The sequence below is a fragment of the Pyrus communis genome, chromosome 2 (genome assembly GCF_041283825.1).
Source record: "Pyrus communis isolate YQ-2024b chromosome 2, ASM4128382v1, whole genome shotgun sequence".
Lineage (NCBI taxonomy): Eukaryota > Viridiplantae > Streptophyta > Magnoliopsida > Rosales > Rosaceae > Pyrus > Pyrus communis.
The window spans coordinates 21,953,902-21,967,516 of record NC_142566.1 but is presented as its reverse complement, the minus strand read 5'-3'; the positions used below and the strand labels follow the sequence as shown (position 1 = coordinate 21,967,516).

Sequence of the window (13,615 nt, the reverse complement as noted above, 5' to 3'; positions counted from 1 at the left end):
AAGGAATTCCGATCATAAGTATGAAACTCTGTAAACAGATCACGAGGTATTTTAAGAGGAAGTTCCTCCTTAATCGTTGAGGAATCAAGTCTTTCTCTATAAGAATTTTATTTTCTTATTTTTTAGATGATTTTTTTTGTTTCATCCCTCAACTTAACGAAAACAAATGACATAATTCGAGAACAAGAGAAACTATTAGTAGAGTTCAAAGATGAAAACTAAATTTGTGGTCTAGAATAGGGACCTTTTCTAAGATTTAGATTTCCAATATAAAATTGGTAATTGAATCTTAAAGTTGAAATGCAGGAGTTCAAACGTGGTTATTGCAAAGACCTAAGTTTTTTTGCTCTTTTTTTTTTTTTTTTTTTTGCTATTTAGTATTACGGTCTAGTAGTATTCCTCTTCACTTATAAGTGAGAGGTTTTAGGTTCGATTCTCGCCAAAAACAAATTTGAATCATATTATTGGTAGTTTATTGTGAGGCTTAGTCTACCCCTAATGTAGGTAGTGTTGTTCATTAAAAAAAAAAAAAATAGGGGGTATTTTTTCTAACAAAGTCTTGAAGACAATTATATACTATTTCATGCAATTAATAGCACAATCTTATATGCTCCAAAATGGAAAGGGATCCTCTCTGGATCCCTTCCATCAAATTCACCCAATCACCTAACTTGAACCCTTGAAATTTGATCTAACTGCTAAAATTATTGTAACTTTTAAAGGAGCTCCCTGTTTTTAGCCGTTAAATCAAATTTTAAGAATCCAGATTAATTAATTAGGTGGATTTGGTGGAGGAGATCCGGAGAGAATCTCTTTCCCTCCAAAATGGCAAATGTGTTTATATGGACCAGCAATTGATGATGGCATACGTGTACTACAAACTCGGGTAGTTTGATGTTATAATCTACTTTTTGTCAAATATATATGACCCATATATTTAATATATGTTGCTCTAAATAAAGTTGTCGTTCTTGAATTTATATTCTGCTTTTTCACAAGGAGTAGTCTTTCAATCTGACAATCACACAAGCACATGACATGTTTTTGTCTATCAGTATTATACTATTCGACGAAATATTAACATTGTAGTTTGTTTGTATTATAATATATAAATCAGTAACACGATGCGACGTTGTCAATCAATGAAAATGTCACAATGGCAGACTTAGAGAAAAGAGTCTATAGGCATAATTACGAGATTATTTTACGTGCTGTCATTAACATTCTTAAGCATGTGTTGGGAAAAATTGGATTAAGCCAGCAATTTTCAAAAAGTTTGTGAAAAGTATAAAGTTACAATAATTTAACATAATTTAACAACAAAAAGATAGAACTAGTGTAAACATTTTCCATCCTAATCGAGACAACGTTTCAAAACAAAACACAAAAAGAAAAAGTTTTTTAGCTAAAATAGTTTTTGAAATTAGCATAATTCTTACTTTGGTCTTTGTGCTTTAAAATTACTATAAGTGGTCTTTAAGATTGTGCACTATTAATCATTTTTGTCATTTGGAGAAAATCTACGTTAAATTGAAGAAACAACAAATTCAAGTTAAGAGGTTGATTTGACAAAAATAACCTCAATTTAACGGAAACTTTTTACGAAATGATCAAAATGATTGGCAGTGGACAATTTCGAAGATCATTTATATCAATTTTAAATCTTATAGACCAAAGTGAGAAGTTATATCAATCTTAAAGACTATTTTAGCTAAATTAATCATAATATCTTGGGCTAAATTGTAATTAGCAATGGTGTCAAGGTCCGTGACTGTCATGAGTTGCATGGAGATTTCACAAACTCGGCGTCCGACTTCTTCCTGGACGTGTGGACTGTTGGCTTGTTCTTTGGATATCCTCGACACGGTCAAATGTCAATGTGCTACGCAAACCAGCTATTTATTGATTTTTTTTCTTTGTTATTATTAGCAATTTTAGCATGCCCTGCACACGTAACTAATTTTGTTTTTTTTTACATCATATTTGTGCTTTCACATTATTTTTATAATAAATGCTTCAATCTCAATCATTTGATTTTCATTTTGTCACAATTACCATAACACGTTTCTATCTTTCTTGTTTTAAGAATTTTTCCAATTTATTTTTTTGAAGGAAAAAGGAATTTGTCAACTTTTGGAAAATTTATTTCAATTATCAATACGTGTAGATTTTTTTTTGTTTACATGGTAAAAAGTTGCGATGTGACGTCCCGTCCCGGAAATATCAAAACGTACGTGTGAAATTACATTTTTGCCCCTAGTTTGTTCGTCATGTTTTTGGTCATTTGGTGTGGTGTTGGCAGGTGATGGGCCACACACACACTTTCACCTTCACTGTCTCTCCCTGTCTCTTTTCCCTGTCTGTCTCTCTCTCTCCCCCGAGCTCCCTTTCCCTTCTCATCCACCATAAACGTACGGACACACACCAATAACCCTCAAACCTTAGCAGATCGAGGGAACCAACTACACCTTCAAACTCGTGAGGCTGAGAGGAGCACAGACGTACCATTTTCAGGTAAGGTTATCACTGTTTTCACGTCGATTCGAGGTATTCTGATTTGTGTACTATTCATGCAAACTTATTGTAGCATGTTTTTGGGATTTCTAAGTTCATAGATAGCTTGGTGGTGTCCCAAGGAGCCTCGGAGTACTTAGTTGGACGGAAGTGGACGTCGGAATCACCTGGTTCGAAGTTAGTCGGTTTTTTAAGTTTGGAGACAGGTATGATCGCGTGGTTTTTAGGCTTTAAAAGTGGTCTAACGTTGTTCTACTAGTCTTAAGCTTCAATTTGGATCAAGAATCATGGAAAATGGTTGAAAAATGAGTGAGAAAACACGGTTTTAAGATTTCCCAGTTTTCCGGCGCCGGCGACGTCGCCTCGCCGGAGAAGGAGACGGAATATTCCGTCAAATCTGACGGAATATTCCTGACGCCGTTGACGGACTCCGTTAGAACTAACGGAATATTCCTCACGGCGTCAGTTGACGCCGTCCGTGTGCACCGCACGTGCCTGCGCGTGGCCGTGCCTTGGCTGGCGCGTGCGGCGGAGGAAAATTTTTCTAAAAATATGGTTGTGATCCTGACGTTGTGTAGAGCACGTTGGTATATTCATTTGTCCAAATTGAGCAATGTATGAGAAGTTATTACGAGAAATTGGTTATGTGCTTTAAAGTTAACGTTTTTATAGCTATTTCGCATATAGGTGACACGTACCCCGAGGACGAGCGTGCACACGCGAGGCAGGGGGGCTACGACCCTTCCACATACCAGTGAGTGGGCTTTTGGTTTTCCGTATATACCTATATACTATATTTTCCCAGAAATTTAATTAATGTTTATTATTTATGACATGCGTCACATTATCATTATTCGTGCATTGATGGTTATGTTAGTAGTTATATGTACATATACATATGCATATTGGGTGTTGTGGACGCACAGGTAAGTGCCAGGTAAGGGGTATTCATGTTTATATTCAGTAGCAGTTTGAGATGCTTAGAGAGCTCATAACCTGCACCCCCGGTGTTAGTGCTCCCGCCCAGAGTAGGGCACAGTCCTTCACGTGATGTTCACCTCCCGCACCACACGCTCAGCTTGGATCCAAGTTAGGTGCACAGTCCTGTCGTACATACCACTTTAGGTGGTTCCGACTCGTAGGTGACCCGCGATTATTCGCACAGCCTTCACGTGATCGTAACACTAGAGCGTATATATATGTTACACCCAGGCCTGTCGTACAGACCACTTTAGGTGATTCCGACTCGTGGGCAGGTTCAGTTATTGAGTTTGAGATTTGAGCTCTAGATGCAGCCGTATAGTCACGTTAGGTGACTCCGGCTGCCATATTACATGATATTGATATGATTATACCTGGGCACTTGCATATCATTTTGATATTTCGGCATGGCATATTATTGAGCACATGACATATAATTGAGCATGTTTAGCACATGTATTATGCGTATATATATTTTCTGGGAAGTATACAGGTTTTACGGCGAGGGGTTAGAAAGTATTTTATAAATGGTTTTTGAAAGCTTTGTTTTTGCCCACTCACGCTTTTGTTTTGCGCCCCTCCAGGTTCTAGTTGAGTAGCAGTTCCGGTGGTTTCCCAGAGGGTTTTTCCGGCACTTCTGACAGACACCCATCATAGTAGGGTCACCTTCGGGTGTACTATTGTCGCATCTTTTCTTTTAGACTGCTGTAGACTTGCTCTGAATTTGTGACTCACACGCTAGCACTGTATTAGTACCTTGTATGCTAGTTAGTTTTTAATTATTCGTACTTTATATTACTATCTTATTAGCTTCCGCACGTGTACATGGCTACGTCACCTTCGTGTGATGGTCAGCACGCCCTGATCTCGGTCGGGGTGTGTCATGCGATCTTAATCTTCAATCAAAATAATGACCTATATATATATATATCTAACTTTTTATCTCATTCATGATCGTTGGTTGATGACAACCATGCGCAAATTGTGTCCCTGTCCCCAAAGCCACTACAATTTTTTTTTTAAATCATAGCCGATGCCTAATGGTAGGCAATGAAATAATTTTGTGGAAACACTTGTCTCTATTATTTATGTTCACTATTTTGTTCTTTACTTGTGTGATATATTGTCATGGCTCATGTATGCATCTACAATTTTGCTCTCCAACCTAAGCCAGTAGACAGTCATTTTTCTTTTCATAAGAAACAAAAAGTCAAATTACATTGGATAATAAAGTGACTTTTTGCTTAGTTGGAGAATTATCTTCTGGTTTTACATTGTATTTGGTGAATGACTTGGTCAATGGAATGAAAGATTTAGTGCTCTACCCTGTTGCCACTTGCAAAATAAAAAATTACCAAAGAGAAGATTTTATGGTGCACAATAGTGATTATAGGGAGACTAAAATGACTCAAATTAAGTCTCTTCGATCTTAGAAAAGGTAAACTACCATGGTAAAGTCACCAATTAGTCCCTTAAAAAAAACACCCTTGATACTTAAATCCTAAATATACTTTATTTAAAGGTCTTGACCTTGTGAAAATTATTATGAATGTTCAATATTCCTAAAGCTGGGTTTTCATTTTCTTCTCCACTTGTGAGTAGAAAGTCTTACGTTCAATTTTTGTAGATAACGAATTTAGTACTATATTAATATGGTTGGTTTAATGTGTGACTTAGCCTAGTGTAAATAATACTACATAAATGCTAAAGAGGCTCATTCATAGTGAGGCTCTACATGAACCCTCTATCACCTCAAAGTTTAATATTAATTTACATGCCAACATTATAAATATTGTGTCAAAAACATGAGGTGACAAAGAATTTCGTTTTTGAGAGAGTCTTCTTAACATTTTCTCATAATATTATTGTGTTAAAATTTGAAAAAGATAATGATTGTGCAATATAGGCTGCTGAATTTTTTTTTTAAGAGGAGTGCTTTATTGGAATTAAAATATGCCCAATGTTGAGTACAAACTCCAGGAAACTGGTAGGAAAGAATGGAGACGGAACACAAATAAAAATAATAGAGAATAAACCTTTGGCTCGACTAATGTAATAAACAAAATGGGAAACAATAGAAAGTGACCTGTCAACTATGGCTTTATCTCCATCATTTCTAATTTTCTAGTCCATTCTTCTAATAAAGTAATTAAATCAACCTAATCCGTGATAATTTAGAGGTATTTATCTTCTTATTATTCCAAAAGATTCTATGCTCAAATCCTCCTACTTTATCATGTGGTGTTACTATAAAATAAAAAAATAGTTTTGGGATCTAAAAACACTTAAAAGTATTTTTTGTAAGAAGCATCAGTTAGATGCATCTTGCAAGAAGCACTTTAAGTCTTTTTCTTAAGATTCACTTGCATTTTTACTAATGATTGATTCCAACAACATTTTCACTAAAAGTGTTTTCAGTCATTTTAAAATCACTTTCAAACGAGCTATGTAAAACGTCTACATAGTCAAAATGTTAATATTATTTTGACTTTAGTTATCCTTAATAAAAGTTGTATGGATACAAAGAACAACATAAGTGATGGAGTTTGCTAATTTCCAACATTAGTGATGCAATTCTACCCAACACATAATTATGGTGTATGCTTACCATACACCTAATCATTTGTCATGTGTCATTTCACCTAACTCTGGTTAACTTTCACAGTAAATGTTATTTCTTCAATTAAAAAAATCAACCAATATTAAATGAAAGGACATGTGACAAATAATTAGATGTGAGCATACACCATAGTTTATGGTGATGAGCAAAATCTCCCAAATTTTAAAAGCTAGTGTATATATGTATGTAATGCTCTCTTTAATCCTTCTATTTCTAAGTAAATTTTATAAATACATATTATGCATCCAATGCAATCTTCAACTAATTCCAGTGAATACTTTTCCTTCTCCTCTACCAAATCAGTCATGACACTCAAGGTCAATATGTGAAGTCATCTACCTGAAAATATTCATGTTGAGTTGTGCAAGAAGCTGTGTATGCTTTAACTCAAGAAGAAATAATTGCTGCAATTAGGCAAGAAAGAGAAGGAGACAGTACATAACTACCAAAAGTTTCACGCCAAGAAGCTATAAACATGCTTGAGAAACAAGAAATGTTTTGACTTCAACAAGAAGATCTCTACGTCGTACCACCAAACTTAAAGCGTAGTATTGACTCTAAAAAAATAAAGGATTGTCCGAAACAAAATTATACTGATGGACAATTATTATCATGTGGGATGAGGGTTTTCTTAAAAGGAGCTGAAGAATTTTATAATTTAATTAAAATGGTGAATTGTCAATTTAGTCACTGAATTATTACCTGAGTGAAAATTAGGTTCTTAAACTGTTTTTTTTTTTTTTCAAAAAAAACATTCCTTGAATTATAAAATCTACCAATTACATCCCTATTATTAGATTCGAAGCTACTATATTCAATTTTCCGTTAATTTAAGTCACGTTACTTGCATGTGATACACATTGAAGGGTAAATTGGTAATTTTATCATTAAAAAAATAATGTATGGAGTTAACTTTGGAGGGTAAATTAGACATTAGCTTTGCAACTTATATGAAATGTTAAGGGCTTAGATGCGAGAAAATGACGGAATTACAATCTAAAGTGTATGAAGTACCTAAGTTGATGAAAAGTTGGATAAAATGGCTTTGAATATAATGGTAGATATGAAATTAACAATTTTTAATGAATTTAGAGACTTATTTTACCTGAAAAATAATTCAGAGATCTAATTTTTACTAAGGTGATAGTTCAGAAAGTAAATCGGCACTTCACCCTAATTAAAAATAGAATTTATTATTATACATAACTAACTCAAGTTGAGACCGAAGTTTTTTATGATTACAAAGAATATATTTCTTTATAGAAAGATTTTATTATATTATACGAAATGTAACATAAACAATTGAACAGTTCGCATGGAGTTTAATAACACGAACAATAAAAAAAACTAATCAACTTTGAGTAATTAATTGAGAGAAGCCGCCAGCGCATGCCTGACATAGCCATGTTTTTAAATTTAGATTTGTGATGGTCAGTGATGAATTACACTTCCAACTTGGACTTTTCCCATTAAAATTAGTTTTTCATCGATCAAAGAATCCAAGCCCTACACATATTATACATCAATCAACAGTATCACGTGCACGTGGACGACCACCATTAACCAATCTTGTTTACACTACCTAAGTATATGATGGGGGACTGGGATCACCTCCGGATCCTAGCCTGCAGAGCCAACTAATCAAAAGATCTCATCTTTTTATTTTGATCTTGTAGTCAGGAATAAGTTTAAATGTTGAAAAATTCTCACACAAAACAAGACAAGATGAAATTAGAAAGCTGGAATCTTCTGGTCAGTTGGCTCCATGGGTTGGGATCCAAAGATGATCCCAATCCTATGATGAGGAAGCGTATGCTTCAAAGTTCAAACCAATCATTCTCATCTAATATTTGTAAAATAATTTTCTATTGATTTTTTCTTTTTTCTTTGCGCTAATCTTTCTCTCGGATTAAGATTTCACTCCAAAACTTGTGGATTTGGTTTCGGGATGATTAGAGCTCGATGGATAAATTAGATGTTACAGGGCACTCTAATTCTTTAAATTGTATTTGGTTTGATTCTATCACTAGTAGTGTAAGGAATGCTTTACGCTTTAACAATTGGTGTTGAAAAAAGTTGATACTTCACCATAAATGTGGGTTGTAATGTACCTTTCAAGCCTAACACATAGACAATGGCGAAGCTACGTGAGGGCGAGGAGTGGTGGCCGCCCTTCCCCTTGCCAGAAAACACGCCTAGGAGCGCTGGTTCAGCCCCTCCACTCTTGTTGAAATTCATGACACCTGTAAAAATTGGTATTGGCCGGTGCACTGTCTTGATCAAATTTGCAGAGGAAGGGCGATAGTTTGGTTGGATTTGCAAAGGAATGACGAAGACGGAGGAGAGAGGTTGGAGGGATGAAAGGAGAAAAAGCGGCTACTCCGCTACCATGGGCATAAATGAGAGAAAGCGGCTACTCCCAATACAACCATGGGTAGTAAGGAGAGAAAGCGGCTACTCCACTACCAGTAATTAAGCAGTTCAATAGGTGCTGCCATGGCAGAGGAGAAAGTTGGGTATGAATGGGCAGGGTTGGGTTCGTTGAAGGAGAGAGATTGATGGAGAAATTCAGGTTAAATTTGACCTGGACGAGGATGAGATCTGCGGCATGGGACGCAGGAAAAAGGAACTGTTTGGTTATAAGTGTAAGGTTAAAGTTGGTTGCTTGGTTATAGGCATAAAGAGAGTTTGAAACGACAGATGGCTTTGATTTGATTGGGTTAAATGGTAATGTCAATATATTGGGTCCGCACCGATGAGGACCCAACTATTTTACCTTTTTTTCCTCTTCTAACCCCCTCCTTTTTTTTTTTTTTTTTTTTTTTGTGGTTTATTAACTCATTTCTTTTTTTTTTCTTTTTTTAATTATTGTATGTATTTTTATTTTCCCTATTAAGACTTCCACCGTATTTATCTTAAACTCTTACATTATTTATAAATATTGTATTACATTTTCAAAACAAAGTAAATATTGTTTAATGCTTATTTTACGGTAATTTAAATCCATCTAGGTTTCAGTCCGTTGTTTGACTAGTGCCTAACATTTTTTAGGATCTAATCTTAGCCAATTTAAGCTTCTTACATTGGCTTTGATATTATTGCTTACAACCGCTTTTGTGGAGAGATTATTTTCTGCTGAATATTGACTCAAAACTTTGCACTCTCCAATGTGAAAGCAACCGCTTCGATTAAACCTTGCACTTTTTTGAATTTCGCCCATTCCCTCTGTAAATTTTGGCTTCGCCACTGCACATAGATAACACAAATAAGGTGATGTGGAGCACGTGTGACCGTTGAGTTTCACACATGGGTGCTCTGATACCATGAATTAAGTTAAAACTATATCATAAAACCAATTTGCAATATGAGAGTCGAACTTACTTACAAGCCTTTGTAAGGTTCATTTTCCCATCAATACTGTTTGCTTTTTGTTTAATTAATTTTCTACTTTTAAAAAAGTTGATTAAAGCATTTATACTCAAGTTTAAATTGCTCTTCTCGCAATTTAAATAAATATGGTATGGAATATTCATTGTATCCACAAAAAAAATTTCACTCAAAACACATATAAACCAATTGCAAAGGGATGAGATGACATTGTGTATCATGCCCTGTTTTAGAAATTCAAAGGTTTATGTGTTGATGATGTGATTTATGGCTATGCATTACTTTTAGAAATGCAATGTTTTGCGCAATTACTTGATTTGTGATTTGAGATACGGGAGACCCATGACATGTTTTCATTTGATATACCGGCTCATTTAGGATGCTTACATTTGTGGTAGTACCTGTTTTACAGCCGAAACAAGTTTCGCATGTATGTTCATATTGCACTTACACTCATAATGAATTCACTTAGTGTGAGCCTGTACTAGTTTTGTATTAGGCAATTAGGACTTAGTGCAATGTGCTGAGCGCCAGTTTCATGTGATTGTGGTATATGAATGTAACTTATATAAACACCTAGCATGTTCATGTTAGAGTCTCTTTGCATGGATTCGTGTGTCTGCATTTTTTATGAGCATACCACACTTGATTTATTTAGAATTTATGTGTTATACCCACTTTTTCAGTTATACTTGTTTTTCATTGATGCCATGATATTTTGTACTTGTTATGGATTTACAACAAGATGTTGGAAATGTTATGGAAAAAAACTGCTATATATTTTATTATAAACTATTAAATAACACACAGTAGTATCTCTATAAATGCAAGAAAAACAAGGAATAGAAGAACCTTAAGAGACCGAGGCTAGAATTTGATTCTATAGCCTTAAGACAAGATTGCCCCTCAGTGGTGCCTCAAGGTTTGCGTTGGCAAATGTCTCCCAGGATACAACGATCTTTCTCTTTACGGAAGTAGCACTCCAATCCACAAAGAACAGCGAACCAAAAGTGTTTAAAACTCTCTCTTTATTGAACACTAAACTACTCTAATTTCTATATGAAATCTGGATGCAAAATTATCTCTAAAATGCTTGACTTGGTGGTCTATTTATAGGCACTGACATGCCCCATTTTCAAAGTAGGCGTCTGTTTTCAAAAGGACAAAGGATGCATCCCTTTGTTCAACAGTCATAGCCCAACTACATGAAATGGCTGGAGAAAACCATTTGTGTATTCAAGTAGTTCAAACAAAAGTGACCGAATGATACATCACATGTATCAGGCCTTTATTTTAACTGATGTGTCCTTTCAGATAGACAGTTAAACCCTTATTTAAATTTCAAACAAGAGTAACCGGTCTAATTCATCCCGTAGCAACTTTCATGACAATACAAAATTAATTGAATAGTTGCCTAGACTACCCAAATTGGCAATCAAGACCAACTCAGTTTTTCCACTTTAATTTTCATTCACTTAAAATATTTAATATTTAAATATTAATAATGGTAACTAATATTCTAATATTAAATTTCTAACAATCCCCACATGAATGAAAATTAATAAAATTTAATGCAAATGAAGATGCAGACACTTAGAGAGAGTTTAATTGGACAAATACCGTATGGGGAGAGGTAGCTTTTGGCTTTGAACCTTCTTTAGTGAAATATTATCGGATTTACTAGCTAATCAGTGAACGCGATGTCTTGAACTACTCAGCTGTTGATGTAAACCAAGACAATAATATTCACATGGTATTCCTCCGAACACATATGATTCTACGGTTGTGTTCATTTTGGCCCTGAACAATTCCCGTTAATCCTAAGTGCTTTAGAGAATTTAGCCTTATAATTCTCATAGAAACGGCCACTTTTCACACTCATGTAGGTGATATCCCATTAAGAGTATCCTGCACAATACCCCACTTGTTATTTCCAAGTATAGGAATCATTAAAAGCAAAGCTTATCCTAAACACGCTGCAGATAGCACTATTTCATCATAGGACATGGGTAGGAGATTATCTCCGCAGTGCTCCCACTGAATCATCCACAATTCGGTTGTCCCTTTGAACCTAGATCTTGGGATCTCCAGTCAGCTAGGTTGGGTTGCCATTATGGCGATTCTTATGACATAGGCTTTAAACCCATTCCTCTCGATGATTTATAAACTTGCTCTCTAGTCAAACATTTAGTAAACGGATCCGCTATATTTTCTTTTGACCTTATGTAATCAATGGTAATTATACCACTTGAGAGAAGTTGTCTAACGGTATTATGTCTACGACGTATGTGCGGGGACTTACCATTATACATATGATTTTGTGCCCTTCCAATTGCTGATTGGCTATCACAGTGTATACATATGGCGGGCACCGGCTTCAGCCAATTGGGGATATCCTCTAAGAAATTACGAAGCCATTCAGCTTCTTCCCCTGCTTTGTCTAAAGCAATGAACTCAGATTCCATAGTGGATCTAGCTATACACGTTTGTTTAGAGGATTTCCATGAAATGGCTCCGCCTCCCAGAGTAAAAACATATCCACTCGTGGATTTTGAGTCTTGTGTATCAGATATCCAGTTAGCATCACAATAGCCTTCGAGTACTGCTGGATATCTTGTGAAGTGCAATCCATAGTTCTGTGTAAATTTCAGATAACCAAGAACCCTTGCAATTGCTTTCCAATGATCCTTTCCAGGATTACTCGTGTATCTACTCAATCTGTTAACTGAATATGCAATGTCCGGACGTGTACAATTTGTAATGTACATTAGACTACCAATTATTCGTGCATATTCACTTTGAGATATACATTGACCAATATTCTTTGATAAATGCAAATTGACATCATATGGTGTTTTTGCAGGACTACTTACATAATTACTAAATTTTGTAAGTATTTTCTCAATATAATGTGATTGAGATAAAATTAGTCCTTCAGATGTTCTAGAAATCTTGATTCCTAATATAACATCTGCAACTCCCATATCTTTCATATCAAACTTACTAGCCAACATTCTTTTGGTAGATTTAATAATCTCATTATTACTACCAATAATTAGCATATCATCGACATATAGACACACAATGACATATCCCTCTTGTGTGCTTTTAGTGTAAACACATTTGTCACACTCATTTATTTTAAATCCATTTGACAACATTGTAGTGTCAAACTTATGGTGCCATTGCTTAGGTGCTTGTTTTAATCCATAAAGTGATTTAACAAGTCTACATACCTTTCTTTCTTGGCCATGCACTATGAAACCTTCAGGTTGTTCCATATAAATTTCCTCGTCCAAATCACCATTTAAAAAAGCAGTCTTGACATCCATTTGATGAATCTCAAGATTATGAATTGCTGCAATAGCAATCAACATACGAATGGATGTTATCCTCGTGACTGGCGAATATGTATCAAAATAGTCTAAGCCTTCTCTTTGCTTATAACCTTTGGCGACAAGTCTTGCCTTGTACTTATCAATAGATCCATCTGCTTTCATCTTCCTTTTGAAAATCCATTTATAACCTAAAGGTTTATTTCCAGGAGGAAGATCCACCAATTCCCATGTATGATTTTGCATGATGGATTCAATTTCAGCATTAATAGCCTCTTTCCAAAATGAAGCTTCTGGAGAGGATATAGCTTCCTTATACGTTTGAGGCTCATTTTCTAATAAATAAGTAAGAAAATCAGGTCCAAAAGACGTTGATATCTTAGCCCTCTTACTACGTCTTGGTTCAATTTCTTGTACATGTTCTCGGTCAACATAATTATCATTACTTTCTCTATGACTACTATTAAAGTCATCATAAGTTCTTTTCAAAGAACTTTGTTCTTGTGCAATTTTCCATGGAAATATATTTTCAAAGAATGTAGCATTCCTTGATTCAATTATTGTATTAACATGTATTTCGGGATTATCCGATTTATGTACAAGAAACCGATATGCACTACTATTTATGGCATAACCAATGAAAACACAATCAATGGTTTTAGGTCCTATTTTAATTTTCTTAGGATCAGGGACCATTGCCTTAGCTAGACACCCCCAAACTTTGAGAAATTTATAAGAAGGCTTTGTGCCTTTCCATAATTCATAAGGTGTCTTATCT

At 35.1% G+C, this 13,615-nt stretch overlaps 1 long non-coding RNA gene across 1 annotated transcript; it reads left to right on the top strand.

Annotated features, from left to right (window-relative positions):
- The first annotated feature begins 2,319 nt into the window (after nucleotides 1–2,319).
- On the top strand, nucleotides 2,320–4,308 carry LOC148698730 (uncharacterized). The gene is made up of 4 exons (XR_015952205.1): nucleotides 2,320–2,514; nucleotides 2,609–2,720; nucleotides 3,202–3,268; nucleotides 4,080–4,308. It is a non-coding gene; the product is annotated as an uncharacterized LOC148698730 (long non-coding RNA).
- Nucleotides 4,309–13,615: the final 9,307 nt, after the last annotated feature.